Genomic DNA, 25,197 nt, shown 5'->3' on the forward strand with positions numbered 1-25,197 from the left:
TAGAGTTATTATGGGATATGGTTGATTTTTAAATCTCCATTTTCTGTCTCTGTCTTTCAGCTAATTTTAAAACATGTTTCTGTGTCTCATTATTTATCTTTTTCTAAATGTCAATAGCCTATAATCCCATCAAGTTGATTGAGGAAACTTCAGTTTGATCATGGACTAAAAATGCCACATGTTCTATTATGTTGCCTTCATAATTGGTTCTCAGGTCTGGACTGGAATTTCTCCTGTAGAGCCTTCTTTATATTCAGGCAAGGAAATTCAGGACTAGAGAATTTAAATGACTTTGTCCAAGATCATTTGAGTAAGAGAGATAAGATGCGAATCCAGAATCACAGAATTTGCAAGTTAGGAGATCAGTTAATTCAACCTTTATGTACCCAAAAGGAACTCCCACCATAGGATACCTGCCAAGAGCTCTTTACCTGAAAACATTTAACAAGGGGGCTACTTCATAAGGCAGCCAAAATCTTTTTTAACTTCAAATCTATTTCTCATTCAACTGTACCAAGTTATCTTGATTTTTAGGCCAGCACCAATTCTTATATGCATCATATAATTTTGTCATGTTCCATGTACCCAAGTTTTTAGCTCTTATCCTGACTAGCTGTGTTTAAAACTCCATCTCCACAAATACAGAATTATTAATAAGAAAACCAAACCAAACCCGCAGGACTAAATAATGGTAGGTCTGTGACAGCATGACAAAATGGAAAGAGTATAAAATTTGGATTAAAAAGAACCCTGGGTTCTAATTTGCCTCATATTCTTACTAGTCAGAGCTATTTAACTCAGTTTCCTTATCTGTCAAATGGAGATAAGGATACCTCTACTATCTGTATAAACAGGCTTGTTGTAAGAATCAAGTGTGATAATGTACTTTAAACAGTTTGCAAATTATATCAGCATGAATTGTCTGGCTGTACAGAGAACTGAGATGTCAGTAGCAAAGAGGTGCTCATGGCGCTCTTTTGGGAAATCATCCCTGTTTGTACCTTCCAAATGCCTACTGCTAAAATTTGAAGGTTGGAAGAGTTTATCCCATCTATAAAATACCATGTTGCCAAAATCAACATCACTGAGGAGCAGATTGTCTCCAGCTAATTGAGATCAGAATAGCATATAATGGATTTAGGAAGCAATCAATACTTCTAAAGACTTCTGTGGATCGTAGCCCATAAAATATTAATTATCCATATTTAGCCTAAAGAATATATTTTATTTTTAATGCGTTATTGAAAGGGGCTTCTAATGTTAAATGACTTAAGACCTCTGCATGGACTGGTCATATTTATTTTTCTTTTGGATGCAGATGTAAAAATGAAACCAAATGGAACTATCAACCAACCATGCTGTGAGCTTGGAACAGACAGACCATAGAACAAGAATTTACTCTTATAAAACAGCCATTTTATTCATGTTTTGATGGGTGAATAAATAACTTATGTATGGCATTTTCTACCTAATAAAATGTTTCACTGCCAGATTTACTGGACAAATTTATGAAATCACAACTGTGGGGTTCAGCTTTATTTAGTCACTAGGGCCATGCAGGGTCTGAGTTTGGCTTGTCAATATAATGAATGGGGCCTTTGGTATAGAGCTGATTTAAAACAAAATATCTAGAAGGTCCAAGGGATTTCATTTTAAATTGTATCAAAATTTCCCCACTCCAGACAGTTAGCAGGGCTTTGTTCGAATGAGTGTCTACTGCGTTTGATAGGTCTTTATCCCATATTTCCTCAGGCTCAAGGATTCATCTAATCTAACCCCTTTGCCTTGCAAATGGCGAACTCTCCGAGGCCCTGAGAGTTATTGCTTTAGCTATGGGAAACATGTGATCACTTAGCTCAATCTCTACCTTTTACAAGTGGGGAAACTTGGGCAGAGTAAGAGATTTAGAGTCACAATAATAAGTGTTAAAAATGAATTTGATGTTGGGTCTTAACAAATCAAGCCCTGCAAGTCCATAATGAGGCCTTTGATACAGCTGATATTTGATATTGGACTAAGATCCATATCTCCCGAGGTCCAATTCAGTATTCTTTCTACTATATCCTATTGCCTCTGTTTCAGTAAGGAGAAGAAAGGAAGGAAAGCTCACTCTCTCCTCCTATTTATTCTTGAAGTCTCAGTTCTTGCGTGACCACCTCTAACAATCTGTTGCTGGTAGCTAGGTGTTATAGTGGATGGATTGTTAAATAGGGAAGCAGCAAGAACTGAGTTTAAATCCAACCTCAGATACTTGTTAGCTATGCGACCCTATACAAGTTACTTAAATCTCTTCCTCAATTTTCTCATCTGTAAAATAGGAATAATATATACATTTACCTGCCAGAAGTTGTTGTGAAGAGATATTTGTTTTTTGTTTTTCCTTTTCTTTTCTTGAGGACAACTGAAAAAAGGTCATTTTATTTTTAAACTACTTGTGAAATGTCACTAATACATATAGATATAAAAGTAGCATAGAAAGATTCAGATTTCTCAACAACTAGGAATAAAGAGACTAAATATAGATGTATGGTTAAACTACAATGTATCTTCACATTTGTCCAACACAAAATAGATATTTGTATTCTATGAAGACCAATTATTAATATAGTTTCATTTCTTGGTCTCATATGTGAGCTTTGCATCTAATTTTATGTGTTAGTCTTGTTATACTGCTAAGAATATAAATTCCTTGATAAAAGGAACTTTATCTTTTGGGGTTTCCCACTGTCTTGAGTGCTGTGTTGGACATATAATAAACATTCAAAAAAATACCACTGGAGACAATGTCTTATTTAATCTTTCTATTCTTAGTGTTGAGTCCTTGCAGATAGTAAAGATTACTAGCTGTGTGACTTTTTGCCTCAGTTTCTCATTTGTAAAATGGGTATAGCATATAATTGCTGTTCACAGTTCAATTTGGGATTTTCTTGTCAGAGATACCAGAGTGGCTTTCTTGGCAGAAATCCTGGAGTAGTTGGTCATTTCCTTCTTCAGCTCATTTTACAGATGGGTAATAGAGTAAGATGACTTGCTCAGGGTCATACAGCTACCAAGTGTCTGAGGTTAGATTTGAACCCAAGAAAATATTCTCCTGACTTCAGGCCAACTAAGCCACCTATCTGCCTATCTATAATACCTGCTTCATAAAGTTGTGAGCATCAAAGGAGATAATATGTATAAAGCAACTTTGTAAGGGGTAAAATGCTACATAAATGACTAATAATAATAATATGTTTGTTGAAATGCAAGTTCTCATTTTTGACAGGATAATTAGAGAGGATAAAAAAAAACCTAACACATTAAACCAATTAACTCATTGTTTCTATTCTCATGGAATTTATAGTATAATGAGGGAGAGATGAGACTGATATGTAATTAACTGTGATACAAAGCAGAATGGGAAGAATATGAATGAAAGGTCTGGGGACACTGATCTAGGGAATTTTAAGAGGAAGATCCCTTTTAGCTTAAGGAAGTGAAAGAGAAGGGATACATTTATGGGGAAAGTCTTAGAGAGTCTTGAAGGAAGGGAACTATTTCAGAAGGTCAGGGGGTCCATTTCAGGCATGGAGAAAGTGAGAAAGAAATGGATAATGGGGAGTGTCAGGAAAACAATAGACTATGACATATTTATTGGTTTGAAAATTACACAAAAATAATAATATGAAAAAAATGATTGGAAGGTAGATTCTGATTTCATTTAGATTCTGATGAGCCTCAAATGCCAGAATAAGGGACTTCCTATTTTATTTCATGGATAACTACTGGAGGCTTTTGAACGAAGAAATCACATGATGAGAGTGTTATATTAGGATTGTTTTTTAAAAGCAGCACTGTGAAGTTGAAGTGTTGGCTAGACTGGAGGCAGGGAGGCCAGTTAGCAGCTATTATTAGCAGTTCAGATGAGAAAGGATAAAAGCCTTTCCTTGATCCCTTTCATTTTGATATCACAGTCATTTTTGGATATTGTCTCCCCCTCCCTGACTCTGGAAATTAAGTCTCCTTTAACAAAGACAATCAATTAAGCAAAAACAACCAAAAGAGTAGCTGTCTAACAATGTATATGATATTCTGTTTTTATAGTTCTTTTTTCTGTTAACAGGAGAATAAATCCCTCATTTTTAAGTGAAGAAAATGAGACCCACGCAGAATAAAAATTGCCCAACTCATTCGGGGACTTACACAGAAGAATAGTTCTTTTCACTAAAGCTTTTTTATTCTCAAGGAAACATCTAACATAGACTCTGAAGTTGAAGCCTATGTTAACCCTTTAAGCTTATTTCTCTTTCTGTTCCAAATCCCTGAAAAAAAGTGTAAATTAGTTTTTTAAAAAAATCTGTTTTGGTATCTTACTTTTGGCTCACAACTTTTCACATTTAAATGACTAACTCATCTCTTGTCTTGTATTGAGTCCATCTGACTGTGATTTGGGGAGCACAGAGCTATATAAAAGAAGTCAAATCAGAAGAGAGGAAAAAAAATCCCATCTGACTTGCCTGTCCTGTAAATTGTATATTCTTATTCTTGGAAGACAGAAGTTAGAGGGGGAAAAAATAAACTGTCTTGGAAAAGGACTGAGTACTAATCTAAACTGATAGAAGATTCCAAAATGCCCGTTAGGTTAAGAGAAAAGCTATTTGTTTCAGTGCATAGCCCAGGAAACAAATGCTACAGCAGATGTAGCAAACACTCTGCCAGAGGATTGAGTTTTATAAAATCCAGCTTCAGAATATTCCCTTCTTCTTTCTTCCCCTGAAGAAGGACTTAGGAGGTCTTTTGTGCTGTGAAGGCTGCCCTTTCACCAAAACTATGCCCTGGAAAATTATTTCCTAGGTAGCCCCCCCCCCCATGATTAGTGTCTTGTTAGCTATAGGATGAAGGATTTGATAGTATCCAGAAGCCCACCCACTGCACCCCTGTCACCCCTGCTCTTCATCACCTGCTGTTGGTAGGGCCTGAAATATCTTTTTTTTTAATTAAAGCTTTTTATTTTCAAAACATATGCATAGATAATTTTCAATATTCACCCTTGCAAAACTCCACGTTCCAAGTTTTTCTCTCACCCCTCCCCTAACAAGTAATCGAATATATGTTAAATATGTGCAGTTCTTGTATATGTATTTCCACAAATATGCTGCACAAGAAAAATCAGATCAAAATAAAAAAAATGAGAAAGAAAGCAAAATTCAAGCAAACAACAACAAAAAGAGTGAGAATGCTAGGTTATGATCCATACTCAGTTCCACAGTCTTCTCTCTGAGTGCAGATGGCTCTTTTCATCACAAGACCATTGGAACTGGCCTGAGTCATCTTATTGTTGAAAAGAGCCACGTCCATCAGAATTAATCATCACATAACCTTGTTGTTGCTGTGTATTCAAGTATTCTCTTGATTCTACTTACTTCACTCAGCATCAGTTCATGCAAGCCTCTTCAGGCCTCTCTAAAATCATCCTGCTGATCATTTCTTACAGAACAATAATATTCCATAACATTCATATACCATAATTTACCCAACCATTCTCCAACTGATGGGCAGCCACTTTCCAGTTTCTAGCCACTACAAAAAGGGCTGCCACAAACATTTTTTGCACATGTGGGTCCTTTTCCTTCCTTTAAGATCTCTTTGGGATACAAGACCAGTAGAAACACTGTTGGATCAAAGGGTATGCACAATTTGATAGCCCTCTGAGCATAGTTCCATATTATTCTCCAGTTGGATCCATTCACAACTCCACTAACAATGCATCAGTGTCCCAGTTTTCTCCATCCCTTCCAACATTTATCATTGTCATTTCCTGTCATCTTAGCCAATCTGGGAGGCGTGTAGTGGTACCTCAGAGACTTTTTAATCTGCATTTCTCTGATCAATAATTTAGATTTAGAGCATTTTTTTCATATGACCAAAATGGTTTTAATTTCTGCATCTGAAAATTCTATTCATATCCTTTGACCATTTATCTATTGGAGAATGGCTTGATTTCTTATAAGTTTGTGTCAATTCTCTATATATTTTAGAAATGAGATAGGGCCTGAGTTTTCATCACTAGATTATAAGCTACTTGAAGACAGACATTATTTTGTTTTTGTTTTCATCTTTGTCTCTTTATTCAGCACCTAGCACAGTGAATGTCACATGGGAAGGGAGAGGTCCAGATTTGTGATTCCTGTTGCAGCAAACTTCTGATGTGGAAGTTCTTCCACTGATTCACATCAACAATTTAATGTAGACCACACACAGACACACAGATGCACACACACACAGACACTCACACACACACATATATATGTATATATATATAATATAATATAATATAATATAATATATCTCACAAAGCACTGAGATCTCAAATGACTAACTTTTAATAACTTCTGTGGCCTCTGTGTCTGAGGCAGGTCTCTTGGCCCTCTATCTACCATGTAAGAGTCTCCTCCTAATATTAATTTGGGAGCTTAATAAATGCTTTTTGAATCCACATGTGCAAAAATGTTTTTAGCAGCTCTTTTTTTTGTGCTAGCAAAGACTTGGAAATTTAGTGGATTCCTATTAGTTGGGGAATAGTTGAATAAGTTGTGGTATATGAAGATAATAGAATATGATTGTTCTATAAGAAATGATGAGCATGCTGATTTCAGAAAAGCCTGGAAAGACTTACATGAACTAATGCTGAATGAAGTGAGAACTAGGAGAATATTATACATAGTAATAATAAGATTACATGATGATCAATTATGATACACTTAGCTCTTCTCAGCAATATACCCAAGACAATTTCAATAGACTGTATGGAAAATTCCATCTATATCCAAAGAAAGACGTATGTAAATGAAATGCAGATCAAAGCATTTTTTTTCTGAGGCAATTGGGGTTAAGTGACTTGTCCAGGGTCACACAGCTAGGAATTATTAAGTCTCTGAGGTCAGATTTGAACTCCAGTCCTCCTGACTTCAGTAGCAGTGCTTGATCCACTGTGCCACCTCGTAGCCCTGAAGCATATTATTTGCACGATTTATTTTCTTTCTTGTGGTCTGTCCCTTTTGTTTTGATTTTTCTTGTCGAACATATCTAATATGGAACTATGTTTAAAATGATTGTCCATTATAATTTATATCAGACTACTTGCAGATTTGGAGAGGGAGGAGGTAAGGAAAGGAGGGAGAAAAAATTTAGGAACTGAATGCCATGACCTAAAGGAAATCAAATCAAGAAATATTTCTTTTTCTTTTTGTTGTTGTTGTTGTTGTTGGTTGTTGGTTGTTGTTTTTTTAATTTTTAATTTTTTTTTCAATTATATGTAAATATAGTTTTCAACATTCATTTTGGTTTGAGTTCCTAAATTTTCTGGTTCTTTTAATTAACCATAAAGTTTTAGAATTGAGAGGGAACTTAAAAATCATTTAATCCAAATCTCATCTAAAGTGTGAATTTACTCTTCGATGTCTTCAATCTGTAGTTACTTAGAATCTGCTTGAAGACCTCCAGTGACAGGTGACTCACTACCTACTAACATAGCCCATTTTTGTTGCAAAGAGCTGCTTGTTATGAAATTCTACATTATAATAAGATCAAATCTTTTCAGGCATCCATTATTTTTTCATTTGTGCTTAGTCTACTTGCTTCTAGGGAGTGAGACCCATTTCCTCTTTTCTTTGTGTCTCCAGTATCTGGTGCATAGTAGGTACTTCATAAATGTTGGCTGATTGATTGGTCATTGTTTTAGGAATATTATTTTCTTTTTTTTTAATTTTTATTTATAAATTTTTTGACATTATATATGCATGAGTATTTTTTAATAACATTATCCCTTGTATTCATTTTCCCAAATTATCCCGCCCTCCCTCTACTCCCTCCCCCCGATGACAGGCAATCCCATACATTTTACATGTGTTACAATATAACCTAGATACAATATATGTGTGTAAATACCATTTTCTTGTTGCACATTAAGTATTAGATTTCGAAGGTATAAGTAACCTGGGTAGATAGACAGTAGTGCTAACAGTTTACATTCACTTCCCAGTGTTCCTTCTCTGGGTGTAGTTGTTTCTGTCCATCATTGATCAACTGGAACTGAATTAGATTTTCTCTATGTTGAAGATTTCCACTTCCATCAGAATACATCCTCATACAGTATTGAAGTGTACAGTGATCTTCTGGTTCTGCTCGTTTCACTCAGCATCAGTTGATGTAAGTCTCTCCAAGCCTCTCTGTATTCCTCCTGCTGGTCATTTCTTACTGAGCAATAATAAGGAATATTATTTTCGAGAAGATGGATTTAGAGGGGGAAAGAGTGAAGACAAGGAGATCAATTAGGAGGCTATCATGGTGGTCCAGGAATGAGAGATCATGAGGGCTGTTGAATTAGTCACTTCCAGTCCTTAAACTGTATGTATGGAAATGCTCCCAGGACAAGTATTTCCTTTGAGTCACGAGGTCAGTGGGCCCTGAGGACTCCTATAATTTATCCCTCATCTGCATTCACCCCAACCTGGAGTGAAATCCCTAGTTTCCTTATATCCCCCAGCTTAAGACTGCTCTATTTGCCTTGTATGAACATTCTTTCTTTGTCAAAAGATCAGCCCAGGTCTCACAAGTTTTAACTTTTTTTTCAGGACTTTTCCCCATCTTCCAACCCTTCCCCCCCTCCTCTTGCCTCTTAAAGATAAATCTTCATGTTATAGGCAATACTGCCTGGCTGCCCAAATCAGATTATAATTCTTTGCCCGGCTAGTTCTGTCCAATAAGCACTTCTCAGCCAATATAGTCCCTCAGTCTCTGGCCGGCGCATGATAATGCTTGTTCTCCTTTGTTTCATTGTTTAAATATGTGTCTGCTATCTGGTTGGAACTGATAAGTAAAGAAAATTGTGTAGCTTACACCAGACATTCTGTGACCTCAGGAGTCCCCCAAGATGCATGCTCAGAGCAAATTGTCTGAAAACCCATTTATCATGATGCTGACCAGGGACTTTGTTCCGATTTCCCTATAAAAACAGCCCTCTGCCCGTCAGTCCACATCTGTCCAAATCACACTTTAATGAAGAGAACGTTAACTAACTCTGGTACCTACTGAGATCCCCACATCAGAAATGTCATTATAAATGCAGACACCTGCGTGTGAGATGAATCATTTTCCAAATGGTGGATTGCCCCTGAAATCCAGCACACCCTTGAAGCTTTATTTATTTTTGGCTTAGGTAATTGGATAGCATTAATTATTTATATTTGTTTCAGTCCAGCAGGAAGTGGTGGTGGTAGTGGGAGGAGGGGGGATGGGGAATAAATGACCAGTTAAGGCCATAGCAATCAGCTAAATACACATACACACACACACAAACACACACACACACATACACACACATGCACGTGCACATATGTATATAGTTTTTGATTAAGTAGGGGTCATCATAGATAGTCATTTTAAATAATTCTTTCCAGAAATAGTTAATGAGGTTTCCTATAAACTCTTCTGGTGTTTTCATAATTGGGACAGAAAAACAATTCATCTCTGGCAGGTGAATACTTACTCTTGTAAGGTGGATCCAGTGGCCCCATCTCCCAGGGCTTCTTAAACTTTTTCCATTCATTTCCCTTTTTGCCCAAGAAATTTTTACACAACCTCAAGTATAGAAGCATATAAAATAGTTATACAAATCAAACATAAACTGATAATAGATGATAATTTTGCAACCCCCACATTCAGTTATGAGATCCCATTTGGGGTCGAGAACCACAGTTTACGAATCTGGGATCTATTTTACTTATCTGGGTTCTGGAAACCTCTTGTCATCTCTAATGCCACTGCAGAGCTGTGAATCCCCCCAGGCAAAGCATGGGCACCCACAGAGCTTCCCAATCCCATTACACCAATAAAATATCAAATCGGCTCTGGCAGTCAAGAGACAGAAGGGATAGATAGCTACTCTGACTTCACTTGTCTGTCTTTATGTGTTAGGGAGCTAAAGGTTACCCTGCTAATTAAATGAGGAAATAAAGGGGACAGGGCAAGGTTCAGAATTAAAATGACTCAAATGAACCTCTATTAAAGATATTAAGCCTTGTAAATCACACACACACACACACACACATTTTTTTAAATTTTCTTGAGCCTCGGTGTTCTGTTTGTGGTGCAAATAATTGGCAGGCTGAGATTTACCAGTGAATTCTAGATAAAGTCACTACTGAATTTCTCTGAAAAGTACCTCGGAACAAATCATTTGACATTACCATTGTGATATGCTATTGAAATCAAATCTATTTTCTTAATTAAAAACAGCATTTAAAAAGATAGAGTCATCATCATATTGGTGAATAATAGGAAGGGCTTAGGGTTGGGGAGATGTGTTAAAATCATACTTCTGACACATACCAGTTGAGTGACCACGGAGAAAGCATTTAACCCCTCAATGGCTCAGATAATTTATGATGCAGATTGCCAGTCTGCATCAGGGGAGGAAGATTCCACCCAGAAAGTTGGGAAGACCAAGAAATTGCAGATCCAGACTCAATGAGGCTAATTAAAATGTAGTTAGCGCATGTAGCATAATGGATAGAGGGACCTCTTTGGAATTAGGAAACTCTAGATTCAAAGTCCGCCTTTGATTTACTATCCACATGACCACGAAAAGTCGCTCTTTCAATGAAACGTCCTAGTAGTTTTCATAGAACTTAGGTTATAAAGGAGTTGTGGGTATGCATTGGTAGAGAGAATTTCCATACCAGGAATTCTCTGTTTCCCAGAAATGATAAAATCATAGGTTCAATCACCTCCATCCCAGTACACAGACAGGACAATGGATAGGGACTGGACATAGACCTGTCGTTTCAATGGTGTCAAATTCCAGATGAAGAAATTCTACCGACTAATTCAGATTGCCACCTTTTTTCCCATCACAATCATAGAGCACCATAAGTTGTGGCTTCCCCAGGGTCACACAGCAGGAAGGATCAGAGTTAGCATTTGAATCCAGATCTTTCTGGTTTCAGAGTTGACTCTTTATCCAGTAAGCTACACCGCCTCATACAAACATACCCAGTAATTGAAAGCATACCTATGTATGTATGTGTGTATGTATGTATCTCCTTCCTCTTTCTTCTCCTCCCCTCATTGATAGCAGGCTTTCCCCTCTATCTCTATAATTGTTTATTATCACCACCTGGAACCTCATCCTCTTCCCCCTCCCCCCAATTTTTCTTGTGATATTGGTTGAAATCACTTCCTGAATATATTTTTTAATGCTTTAAATCAAGCTTGATTGCCTGGAGGGGGCTCATCTGCCTTAAAGTTAGCAGCCAACTCAGTGAGAGGGCTGGATTGCACTTGTGATCCCAGTTACTGATATACCCTGTGCCACAATAAAAGGTTTTATATCAGTAGCCCAGCAGAGAGGGGAAACACTAAGTAACTTGGTCTGACTTTTGTCTCAGTTTTGTCTTTTTGTTGAGCCATTTCAGTCATGTTTGACTCTCTGTAACCCTATGTGGGGTTTTCCCAATAAAAACTCTGGAGCAGTTTGCCATTTCCTTTTCTGGCTTATTTTACAGATGAGGAAACAGAGGCAAGCAGAATTTAATTTTTTTTCTTCTAGTTGTATATGCATTTTAACTTTTTAAACACACATTTCTTTATGAGTCATGTTGGGAGAGGAAAATCAGAACAAAAGGGGAAAATCATGAGAGAAAAAACAAAAAAGAAGTGAACCTAGCATATGTTGATTTGCATTCAATCATTTACAGCAGAAGGCAACTGTGTAACAGGGTGACATTTTTGTGTACTTTAGTGGGAGAATTGCAGGCTATGGATAGTTACCCATTTACCCCAAACAGGTAGAGGACAATAGAATTAAATGCTAGGAATAATAACTGTAATTATTTATATAGTGCTTTAAGGTTTACAAAGCAGTTCCATATTATATTATGCTAAGACAGGATTTGACCCCTAGTCTTTTAAATGACAGCTTCATTGCTCTAACCATTGTACAGCTTAACTTCTGTCTAATAACTAGCATTTATATTACTGCTTAAAGGTTTAAAAAGATTTACAAATATTATTTTATTTTATCCTCATGGCAACCTTTTGAGGTTATATTATTATTAGTGTCCCCATTTATTATTATAATATTATATATATGCATATATATGTATATTATATGATTATCCCCATTTTGCAGCTGAGGAACTGAGGCAAATTGTGGTTAAAGGACATGTCCAGGGACAAACAGCAAATAAATGTCTGAGGCTAGATTTGACCTCAGATCTTCTTGACTCTGGTTTTAATGTGCTAACCATTGGGCAAACTAATTGCTTCCATATGTATGGGCATCTTTAATGCCTAGAACAGTGGTATCAAACTCAAATAGAAACTTTTTTTAATTGGTCAGTCATTTTCAATGTGGCAAAGCTACTGAAGTAGTTTGCCATTTCCTTCTCCAGCTCGTATTACATATGAGGAAACTGAGGCAAGCTGGATTAAGTAACTTGTCTAGGATCCCACAGCTGGTAAGAGTCTGAAGCTGGATTTGAACTCAGGAAGATGAGTCTTCTTGACTTCAGGCCCTGTACTCTAATCACTATGGCCTCTAAAGCGTATAGAAGGCTCCCTGTAGGCTGCATATTGATTTAGAAAGCCACATATTAACATTATTTATGTTCTATTATATTTTGGGTTATTTTGCTCAACATTTTCCAATTATGTTTTAATTGGGTTCAGCTGCATTTGGAGTACTACAGCACAGATAATAAACATTTCAGACAATGTCTGGCATGAAGTAAATATTTTATATGTGTGGATGATTGTTTCATTAACTTATATACTTACTAATGTAAGTATATATAGAATTGGAAAAGGATCCCTAGTATGGAGCCAGTGGAAATTATTTAGGTGGAAGGGGAGAGAAGTCATCTTTTCTATATGCTGAAGTTGAGGGCAGATATATCAGCTGCTTCCCCCTCCTTCCTATTCATTTTCGAGAAGCAGGGATTCATTGTGATCCACTGAAAAGATTACTGTGGAGTCCGAGCTCCTGAGATCAAATTCTGCCTTTTCCACTTACTTCTGGTGTGACCGTGGGCAGCTCACAACCTCTAGAGGCTTCATGTAAATAAAGAAAGTTAAATAATGATGTCTGATGTCCAAGTTTCCTCCCAGATCAAATTCTGTGATGGCTTAAAGAACATTTTCTTTCTATTAGAGCATATAATGTCTTCTCTATCCCTGTTACTTAGGGGTTGGAGGCCATTCTTCAAGACTTCTTCAAAGAAAAAGACAATCCTTGGCCCCATAACAAAGCATAAAGGATGAGCCCCTAAGAGACTCTTAGGTCCAGGGAATGTCCCCCTTCTCTCTCAACTCTTTCCCCCTCCCCCACTTAGATTTTTAAATGCATTTTGAGCTCAAGTACCCAGAGTGCTCTGGGCATAGGCAGCCTCTGGTTAATGAAGTTTCTGGTCCACTGAAGCAAAAAGAGAAGCTTTTTTTTTTTTTTTTTGCTTTAATCCTTTGTGTATCTTTTTGAAATGTGTGCGTCCTTTTTTTACAATTGGAATAGTTAGACTCTGGTGGACAAAAGTCCTCCTGTGGTGACCGAGGATCTCAGGGGACCTGGGCCATCATGCTGTATGTCAGCTCTCATTTTGTAGGGTAGCAGTTGTAGAAGGCATGAGGTACCGGGGCTGAATGGGAACTGACCCCAGGGGCACAGCCTGGGACTGCTCACTTCATTCTGCCCAGATTGCCCAGTGTCCGTCTTCACTTAGACACAGGGAGCACCTAGTTAGATGAAGAGCTTGAGGAAATGAATTCTGATTCGCGGAGATATAGCTGGACCTTCTGCTGGGAGTTACCTTTCACACTCCCCATCTCCTTGACTCATTGTAGACAATTTGATTGTGCAGATTGAGAGAGAATCATATTTCTCAGAGATGTGGATCCGGCCAGTTAAAAAGAATTGCCTTTTCTACCTTCTCATTCCTATGGGTAGTCATTCTCTCCCTCCTGGAGTCTGCTGCCTTCAGCCACTCCTCCAGGAAAGCAAATTATCTCCCTGATGTTGCCCACAGGCATCTTCTTACAGGAAGTCCACACTGATTTCCTCTAGTTGCTTGTACTCTTTCCAGCAATGTTATAATACTATAATGGAAAGTTGTATGTGACAGACTGACCCCAAGCAGGCTTGTGTGATACTAGAGCAATTTAGGCTTAGTTCTGAACTTCCAAGATCATGGAGCTCACCCAGATTCACTCATGGGTGCTCAAGCTGAGCCTGGAATCCTGTTCTTCCTTGTCAGATGCTTCTAGATGCTGGGACATACCTAGACAGTAAAATATAATTTCCAAAAATATAATCAGGGCTCTGCCAGCTTTTTGAGAAACAAAAAGAGGGACTAGAACACAAGGGAAGCTCTGATGAGTAATTATTTATATTTAATATAAATATTATGAGTGTAAATACTTATTAAATGTTTTTCATAGTCATTAGTACCATTTCCCCCCTGGAGGGAGATGGTGTAAGGGTCCACTGTACAAATACCCAGAGTGGTCATCAGTGTGGAACATTAAAGCAGAATGAGGGCAGGGAAATGGCAGAATCTGGATTTAATCTGGAGCTAAGGGTAGTAGTGGAAGATGAGATATCTTGGGGACAGTTTGTGAAGGCTTTGAATGTCAAATTAAGGAACTTAGATTTGACCTCAGCTCAGTGATCACATGAACATCTGTAACATCTTTGGGAGAAGATTCAGGCTGTGGAGGGGATGTGTGGCAGTGTTGGGAAATATTCCCTTCTCTTCCCATATAAGAAACCATTAATTTTTAAAAATGTTATTGGCCACTGCACTTACTTTGTTGGGTATTTAAATGTTAATAAAGTTGAATACCATGGACAGCCTTCAAAGTCACATGACTATGAAAATTCTGGGATGTCTTCTTTGTGCTATAACTAAGCATCCAAACAATAATTTATTAACTATCTATTACATGCCAGGCACTGTCCTAGGCACCGTGGATATAAAGAAAAAAATGAAAATTCCCCCCTAATGGAGTTTACATTCTATTAGGAGAAATAACATGTATATAGGAATATATTTTTTAAATGTACAAAATAAAGACAATTTAACTTCAGATAAATTTCAGATACAATAACTGGGGGATCATAAGATCATGCAGCTATAGCTGGAAGAGTCCTCAGAGTCCATTTATTTCCAGTGTCTACCTCCTTCTCTCTTTACAATTGAGGAAATTGCTTACCAAGGAGGAAAAAGTAACTCATTTGACATCACCCAGATAGTAAATGTCAGAGGCAGGATTTCAACACAGGTTATCTTACAAGGGTCTAGAGAAGTGATACAGTAAACAGAGCACTAGCTCTGGAGATAGGAAGACCAGAGTTCAAATTAAGCCATAGACACATAGCATTTCTATGGCCCCTGGGCAAGTTATTTAATCTCTTTCTATTAATTTTCTCAACTATCGTTTTTAGTTGTGATGACTCTTCATGACCCCATTTTGGGGTTTTCTTGGCAGAGATACTGGAGCGGTTTGCCATTTTCCTATCCAGTTCATTTTATAGATGAGGAAACTGAGGCAAACAAGGGTAAGTGATTTGCCCAAAATCTTACAGCCAGTAAGTATCTGAGGCTATATTTGGACTTAGAAAAGTGAGCTTTCCTGACTCTAGAGCTTTGAATTCTATTCACTTCACCACCTAACTGCCTTTCCTCAATTATAATGTAGGATATTAACAGCACCTACTTCCCAGGGTTGTTGTGAGGATCAAATGAGATATTTGTAAAAGCACTTAACACAGTGCCTAGCACATAGCAGGCACTTAATAAATGCTTATTATTTTTCCCTTTACCCATTCCCTTATAGAGTTAGTACCTTTCGGTAACATTTCAGCTGACCTTTGAAGTAGGCAGAACTGAGGAAGGAGGATATTCCTAATAAAGGAGATGACCTGTCTAAAAGCACAGTAAAAAGAGATGGAATGCCATGTGTGAGGGACTGACTGCAAGCATATCTGTGTACAGAGATCATGAAAGAGAATAATGTTCTCAACCCTTAATTTATCAGCATTATCATTTCCTTCCATTCTCCATCTTTGCTCAACAGTTTCTTCTTTTTTTATTGGAATACAGGGAACAAGGTGGCTGAGAAGCCTATTGCGCTTTTCATGGCTAGAGGTATATTTATTCCATCTTCTGTAAATCTCTTCTGCATTCCCCTCCTTCCCCTCATTGCAGCCCATTTATTATTTATGTCATAGCTCTTAGTTTAATCCCAAGGTGCTCTGCAGAGACTCAATAATGGAGATAGAAAGAAAGGAGCAAGGATGGAGAGGAAACAGATGTTAGAGCAGTTAGGGGGTCTTTCTTCTTCTCCTTGGAGAGAAAAGGTCAGAAGGAGGCTTGGTCTTATTTCAGAGCAGTCCAGCACATATATGCTCTGCTCAATCTTAAATTTGTGTTGCTGTTAGTGTTTTTTTAAAATGGAATCTAGGTGGTACAAAGAGTGGAGCTCTGATTTAGAGTGAAGAAGATCTGAATTCAAATCTTGCCAGATACAGATAAGCAGTGTGATTTCTTAGCAATCATTTAACCTCTCAATTTCCTCCTCTCTAAAATGAGAAAGAAGAAGAAATAAACATAAGAGCTATGTTGGATGTAGGGCTTACAATCATTGACAATTGGATGGGGTTTGAGGAAGATGGAAGGGTCAAGAATGACTCCAAGTTTAGAACTATGGGTGTCTGGAAGAACAAGAGTGCCATCAACAAAAACAGGACTTTTGGGAGGAGGAAAGCTTTTAAGGACCGATATTAATGAGTTCCATTGGTGCCTATTAGCTTTATGGTGCCCATGGGACATCCATGTATAGTTGCCCATCAAAAAGTAACATGGAACTGGAATTCAGGAGAAAGATAAGAGCTGATTATATAGGATTTGGAAATATGTTCAGAAATAATCATTGATGGGACTGCACAGTGGAGAGAGCATCAGCCCCAAAGACAAGAGGACCTGAGTTCAAATGTGGTCTCTGACTCTTAATACTTATTGGCTGTGTGACTCTGGGCAAGTTAGTTAGTCCCAATTGTCTCAGAAAAATAAGAAAAGAAAAAAGAAATAATCATTGAATCTATGGGAGATAATGAGATCATCAAGGGAGAAAAAATAGAGAACAGAACATATGGGATGTCACCTTAGTGTGATAGAGATTCTGCAAAGGATTCTGGGAAGGGACTGACAGATAAGTGGAGAATCAAACATGCTCAATGACACAGAAGCCAAAGGAAAGAGAGAATATCCAGAAGGAGAAGCTGGCAGTAACTGACAGTGTTAACAACTGTGGAGAGGCCAGGAAAGAAAAGGATTCTGACAAGGTCATTTGTTTTGCAGTGAAGAGATCATTGATCATCTTAGAGAGATCGAGAGAGCAGTGACAGAATCAGAAATCAGACTGCAAGGATGGGAAAGTCAGAAAACCAGGGTAATAAGAATAGACAATCAATTTTAGGAGTTTGGTGATGAAAGATTGTTGTTGTTGTTTTTCCTTCATTCTCAATGAGGACCATGACATCAGGGAGATGATATCATGACATGCAAGTGAATTGGATTTCAGTGAGGGAGGGTTGTACAAGGTCACCAGTCTCGCTTTCTCCTCCGGAGCCATCTGGATCCAGTGACAAGATATAGATCAGGATGACTGAAGATGGTCAATGATAAAAGGGAAAAGAGTTATAGGATGATTGTGGAAATGGCAGGGGACAATGAAGTGCTTTAAAGAAAAGATGATAAGCTGATCTTCAGATCGGAGCAGGAGGAAGAAGGGGATGGGTTATTTATCACAAGGTAGCTCTCTTCACCATGTGCTGAAGCTATGCCTCTCATTCTTCCTCCCGGGGATCCCTCAGTTCTATAGCCCTCCGCTCCCCCCCCTGCCATAATAGGGATGTTCTGTGGTGCTGGAGGTGGCAAGTTTTGTAGAGCGTGAAGTGAGGATCTCACCCTTTATAGGGAGGGATAAGGACATGGGGAACTAATTGTTTGAATGATAAGAATGGCTTCCTACTTCTGATGGCCCCAAGTATCGAGACTAGAAATTTCAGATATAAGGAAGGCAAGGAAAGGAAGAATGTCCAAGAAAAGGGCAAGGTGAGGACATTGTAGAGTAAACAGATAACCTGGACAAGAGTCTGGATCAGAAAATCAGAGACTGCTTGGGCCACCATGCTCGCTTCTATCTATCTTTTCTGTAAAGTATGGTCCTCCATCTGTGATATGGTAGCTATCTTCAGTCTCTGTCTCCAACATGCCAAATAAGTCTGTCTGATTGTAGTCATTTGTACAAGTTGCAACTTAAAATTTGACTTCTGTCTCCCCGGCTTTCAATTTCCAGCTGTTTGGGGCTCTGAGATTCAACACTGGGTGTGTGCCAGACTATGAAGGTGGGGAATGAATGACAGGGAGAGACACATCTGTATACACTCACACACACACACACACACACACACACACACACACACACACACACAAACCACATAGGTAATATCACTCCAACTGAGGATGAAGATATTCTCTCTTGAATCCAATTCTTCCAGATTCTAATCATACATTGCAATGCATTGCTTCCTCTGATGAATGCCTCGGCTTTTCCTTCTCTTCTCTCCTTAACTGTTCTTGTAAGGCGAGACTTCAGAAGAAAAGAGCCCTAATGATTTTAAGAAATCATCTTCGACACCGATGTCAGAAAAAACAGGCTCAATTTTACTAGTTGGCTGGGCTTTTAGCCAGAGTAGTTGGAGGGCAGATAATGCATTAGTGGTCAATTAGGGTTACTAAAATGTGAAGTAATTGCAAATGTAAAGCAAACCCAAACAGAAAATGTATCCTGCACTCCAAACGAAGGTTGAGGTGGCAGGCTGATGGATGGCTAATTAATCCATGGTCGATTCCAAAGTTCAGAATTCACACTTTATGGACTATGCTTACAACTAAATGTAGGGATAGATGATCCTTCAAAGGGCAGCTCTCCCTTCATGTGCCCAGCTTATGGCAGGCTCTTCCTCTTCCTCGAAGTTCTGGACTCTGTCTGCTATAATAAATATAATAAATATCCATGATACAAAATTAGAGTAGGAACTTGTAGAAAGATGTGGGGTTCTAATGGCCCTTTCCTTTTAAGGAGTTTGTTCACACTGCTTCTAGGATGTAATTTTCAAGGACTTATGACCTTTGTTCTTTGATCCCTGAGAAAGATGGTACCTTCACCTTTTTATTTGGTCTCATTAATTTTTGAACATTCACTAAATGAGCTGAATGAGTTCCCAATCCAAGTCTTGGCACCTCCCTTGTTTTTCTCCACAATCCCTTTCCCAATAGGGAAAACCTCATTTACCTTAAGGAAGAACTGATAGAACATATAAAAAGAACAGTCTTGAATCCAGGCAGTTTCTAATACATACATAATTTCCTAGAAAATGAAATAAATGCTAGAAAGCCTTTTTTTTTTAAAGTTTTTTTTTTCAATGAACAAATTATTTTTTTCCTTCCTTACCACACATCCTCTCACTGGGAAAAAAGAAAAACAAAATCTTTGAAAAAATATGTACAGTGAAGCAAAACAAATTTTCACATTGGCCACATTCAAAAGATGCCAATGTCATCTACTGCATCCTACACCATCTCCAATCATCTTTCCATTTGTCTTGACACTGGACTTCAGTGATTCTGGAAGAGAGAGTGAGGTTGATGATTCTGTGTATATTCATCTCATCTAAATCAAATTCTGGCACCAGTCAAGATATCACCCTTCACACGGTGATGTCTTTTTCTTTTTTTTTTTTTATTATATATATATATATATATATATATTTTATAATATTATCCCTTGTATTCATTTTTCCAAATTACCCCCCGACGACAGGCAATCCCATACATTTTACATGTGTTACAATATAGTCTAGGTACAATACATGTGTGTGAATATCATTTTCTTGTTGCACAATAAACATTAGAATCCGAAGGGTACATGCAACCTGGGCAGACAGATATTAGTGCTAACAATTTTCATTCCCCTCCCAGTGTTTCTTCTCTGGGTGTAGCTACCTCTGTCCATCATTGATCAACTGGAAGTGAGTTGGATCTTCTTTATGTTGAAGATTTCCACTTCCATCAGAATACATCCTCATACAGTATTGTTGTTGAAGTGTACAGTGATCTTCTGGTTCTGCTCATTTCACTCAGCATCAGTTGATTTAAGTCTCTCCAGGCCTCTCTATATTCCTCCTGCTGGTCATTTCTTACAGAGCAATAATATTCCATAACCTTCATATACCACAATTTACCCAACCATTCTCCAACTGATGGACAGGTGATGTCTTTTTCAAAAATGAAAGACAAACACCAATGATGACAGAAGATTAATTTCAGTACGCCTGTTACTTACGGTGATGAGGAAGTAAGGGTGGGACATCCTGCTATCTACTTTCTTCCTAATTTAACTAATCTTGAAAAACTCTACTAAGGGACTATATATGTCAGCACTCTCTAAATTCAGTACCAAAGGCAAAGGCTTATTCACTTTACCTGGTAATGATTCCAAGAATATTCGCCATCTAAGAATGATATTAATTGACATCATTGTATGATTTTATGATCACATCAACTCATCAGTCTCCCATGCCTTATCTGCAAATGGGGTTAAGAATATTCACATTACAGATCTCATAAAGTACCTACATATATTCTGCCTTGGATATTTTATAGGAGTGTTTATGAGGAAAGTATTTTATAAACCCAAATAACTGTGAGTAGTTATGTTTGGTGTTTCTCCTTATGACCCCCCCTCCCACTACCTGTGCTATGCAACATCATTGCAGGCTCATCATCATGAATTGATCAACCAGTTAAAATATCTCCAAGACCTTTAGTCCCTTTCCCTTTCTGATGATATTTAAAGAAAATAGTCTGATAAACTCACTTTGCTTTTGGCTCTATCCAGGAATTCTGGTTGACCCAGTCTAGTAGTACAGGGAATAACAGAATCCCCATGAGCTTACCTCTTGCAACATATTCTTTTCATTCCTATCATATATCCTGGGGCTGGGGAAAAATCTAATTGTCTGAGAAGCCCTCTCTTCCATAATTTTTCAATCTTCAGTTTAATAAAATGTATATTAAAGACTATTACTCTGCCATGATTTGCAAACTGACTGTGAGCTTTAACAAGACCTAAAAACACACATGTCCTTCCCAGCAATAATATGTGGATAATCCAAGCAGAAAGATCTTACTTCATCTGAATTTTTAAAATAATTATTTAATTTACTGACTTTAAATGAAAGTCCTTATCAATCATTAATTAGTTATTAATCAGATGCCATTATGAACAATCATTTACTAACCCATTAATGAATAACTAATCACTACTGATCATTAATTAATAACCGATTACTGTTACTTTTAATTAATAATGAATTATTAATTATTAGCTAATTGTTAATCATTTACAATGTGTCAGGCACTGTGCTAAGTACTGGGGATACAAATACAAACATGTACAAATACAAACATGTAAGCTCTTGTACTCAGGGGCTTGCTTTGTGACAAACATAGAAAAGAGAATTTCAGTTGGAAAATGAAATGAGAGGAGGGGTGGAGGGGATAGTTGATTTAGAAAGTCCGGGTTACGGTCTCAAAGTGCTCTGGCTTAAGAGAAGATAAGACTTAAGCTCACTCATCAGAACTCTAAATTGTAGGACTGTTCCAATTCCTTTGAAAAGGGAAGAGGAAGAGAAAAAGGAGAAGATGGTCAGAATGCAGACTTGAAATAGCCCAAAACTGGCCTTGTATTCTCCAAAAGGATACTGATCATGTTATTTTGCTAGGAAGGAGTCAAGCTGACCATAGAGAACAAGCTGATTTTTTCAGGGTAAAAATTTGGCTTTGACTTATACTTTCCATTGAAATTGATCCCTTTCTCCATTTATTCTTCAGGGTCTGAGGCCAAGGGCACCAGAGCTCCACCCAGCCTGCTGCCTCCCTGGCCGCTAACACAGAGAGATTCTACCCCTACAGTTTCTCATTTTCCCATTAGCAGATACCCCAGGCCTTTGGCAGCTGTTGGAACAGCAGGCTGTAGGAACCTCTGTTGCCTGTTGAGCAGGAGGACTCAGCTGTCCTAATGACCAATATACAAATCCACCTCAGTTTGAATAAAGACTTTTAAAAAATCAAAAAGGATCAATGTATATATGGCTTCTGTGTATGTGGGACAGAACCAGAACAAGACAGGGGCACAAACTAGAGTAGGGTGTTTTTCCCAAATAGAAATTTTTGCCTTTTCTTGTCTTTGACCTAATATTTAGTATTCTTCCCCCTAAGAATATTGCTTTCCCCTCTCCACCCTCAGCTCCTATGATCTCCCACTGGCATTTCTCCAGTCCTTCAAAGTTTACCTTAGGTGTCACTTGTGTGACAAGAACTGTCTTTAAAGTCAGAGGTATTAAATTAAAACCCCACCTCTACTACTTAATGGATAAATCTTTTAAGCTTCCTGGACCTCTGTAAAATGAGCAACTTGAACTAGATATCCTCTAATATAATTTTCACCTTAGATATGGTTTCCAATGATTCTATGATCCCCTCTGCAGTGTTTCCAGCCCAAAGTAATTTCTCCTTTTGAATTGATAAGACTTAGTAAATCCTCTCTTGTAAATTAAGTTATTTTCTACATGTTGTATCCTCAAACTTTTACTTGTCCTAGAAACATCAGGGCCAACTGATTCTTCTTTTTATATCTGACTTGCAGGTACTGACATTTCTTTTGTTGCTATTTTAATTTTTATATTATTTATATTTTTCCCAATACCCTTCCCTATTACTCCTCCCAACAAAATGAACTAACATATTAAAAAATAAAAATACAGATATTTCTACGGGTTTTTCTAAGATTACCACATCCTGTAAACTAGGCTCAAAATCAGATTATCTTCTCTAGCAGTAGGACATTTTTTATGCAGAAGTTTATAGGGTGACTGTTCCTTAATAATAATAATAATAAAAATCCCTCCACCTGACAATTCCACATTCCCTCTCAAGCCTGGGAAACTTTCCTGGGGGGCCATCTTTGAAACTGGCTTGAGCTCCTATTGAACCCATCATAAGAATTGCCTGACCTAAAGTAGAGGTTATGAAACTTTGCATGATGGCAATCTTTAGCCCACAACCTCATTAAAAGACTGGGACAACTTTTTAAAGTTTAAATCAACTCCATCCTAGTCTGAAAACACTATGTCCATCTCAAGTCCATTTAGAAAAGCAGAGTAATGGGTAGGATTAAAGATCAAAGACATTTTGGTCAAAATCCTACCATGGATACTCCCTGGCTTTATGACCATGGGCAAGGCACCCTAAGTCTCAGTTTATTCATTAGGATCATGCAATCCTACTACCTTAGATTTTTATGAGGTTCAAATTTGGATAATTAGCATTGTAAAATATCATTTGAATTCCAGTTGTTATTGTTTAGATTGCTGCTTTCTCCCCTTTCCCCAAAGATGACACAATAATAATTGGTCTTTATATTTCTAAAGTTTTCCTACTTCCCCTTTGGAATGGGTGAAGGAGATTAAAATCATGTGCCACATTGTGCTAACCTAACACACTTAGAAATCCATTCATTTCCTGAGTCATTTTATTGAGCAAATTAGATATGCAGAATTATGAAATTTTGCCTTATTCTCTGTTTAATTAATTTTTGTGTAATACGCTGCAAGCATATTAATATCAATAGCTTTTTTCCTGCTGGGTTTCAAATACTCATATTTGGAAAAATAAACCTCATATTTTCCCTCCTTTTATTTTTCTCATAACAAAGGCCATTGGTTCTCTAAGTATTTTTTTCTGGGATGTGGGTACATAAGAGAAGAATTAAATTTTCCCAGCAGACTTGAGTTGGAATGTAGTTATGGGAGTATGGTTTTTAATGTGCCATGCATGGCTCTTTCAGGCTGCATTTGAAGAAATGCTGGGTTAATTCGCTTTCTGAGGAGTGGGCAGATGGTGGGATCTGCAATAGACTCCAGAGAATTAGAAATAGGATTGTTCCAGGGGCTGTCGTCAAAAAGCATTTTGTCAGGAGACAAAAATTTCAGAAAGATAATGTCTGTGCTACATAGGACAGAATCCTTAGGTTCCTCTCCGCCTGATTCTGAGACTCAAAATCTCAGTGTTAGGGGAGACTTCAGAGGGCACCTAATCCAGCCCATACCTGAAAACAAAACAAAACAAAACAAAACAAAAACAAAAAACTCCTGCATCACATTCATGACAACGATCATCCAACCTTTCTTTGCCCACAGGCCTCTCTGAAAGGGAACCCACCACCTGTCATGACTTCCATTGTCCTTTTTTTTTTTTTTAATGTTATTTCATTTTTTAATTAGTGAGACTTTTAAATTACTCTATCCCTCTCTCTACCCTACTGAAAAATTAAAAATCCCCTAAAATAAAGTTCTTAATACGGAATTGCATTGTTCATAATCTTGCAAAACAAATTCCCACATTAACCATTTCTGAAAATTAAGACTCTGCATTTTTAAGTTCATCCCTGCTCTGTCAGCAGGTGATATGTTTAATCTTCATTCTTCTGGATTCAGTTAATCTTTTAAAGTAATTTTTTTCTTCATAATGTTGTCATCATGGTATAATTTTTTCTCTTGCTCACTTCATTCTGCCTCTGTACACAGAGATTTTTCACTTTCTTTTGAAACTCTCCATTTTACCGTTTCTTATGAAGTAGTAATATCCCCTTGTATTCAGATAACACAATTTGTATAGCCATTCTCCACAGGGAGGGCAGCCCTTTAGTTTCCAATTTTTGGACTACCATGAAAATAGCTGTTAGAAATATTTTTGTGCCTACAGATCCTTTTCCTATTTCTTTGATGTCTTTGGGGGTAGAGCTTTGTAGTGGCACAGCAGGGTCAAAGACTATACACAGTTTATTAACTTTCTGGGCATAGTTCCAACTGCTTTCTAGAATCATATCCTCATTTTTGATACCTTTAATTGTTGGAAGTTTTTCTCACCGTGGACACTAAATCTGTTGCTCTGCGCCTTTCACCAATTGCTCTCAGAAAAGCAGAATGATCCTTCTATAAGATAACAGTCAAATGCTTGAATATATTTTTCACTGTACCTG

General features: G+C 37.6%; 1 long non-coding RNA gene across 1 annotated transcript; it reads left to right on the forward strand.

The window, feature by feature from the left end:
- Nucleotides 1-13,557: 13,557 nt before the first annotated feature.
- LOC141545687 (uncharacterized) lies at nt 13,558-22,916 on the forward strand. The gene is made up of 2 exons (XR_012483110.1): nt 13,558-19,811; nt 20,365-22,916. It is a non-coding gene; the product is annotated as an uncharacterized LOC141545687 (long non-coding RNA).
- Nucleotides 22,917-25,197: the final 2,281 nt, after the last annotated feature.

This window comes from Sminthopsis crassicaudata, chromosome 6, assembly GCF_048593235.1.
Source record: "Sminthopsis crassicaudata isolate SCR6 chromosome 6, ASM4859323v1, whole genome shotgun sequence".
In the NCBI taxonomy this organism is placed as follows: Eukaryota; Metazoa; Chordata; class Mammalia; order Dasyuromorphia; family Dasyuridae; genus Sminthopsis; species Sminthopsis crassicaudata.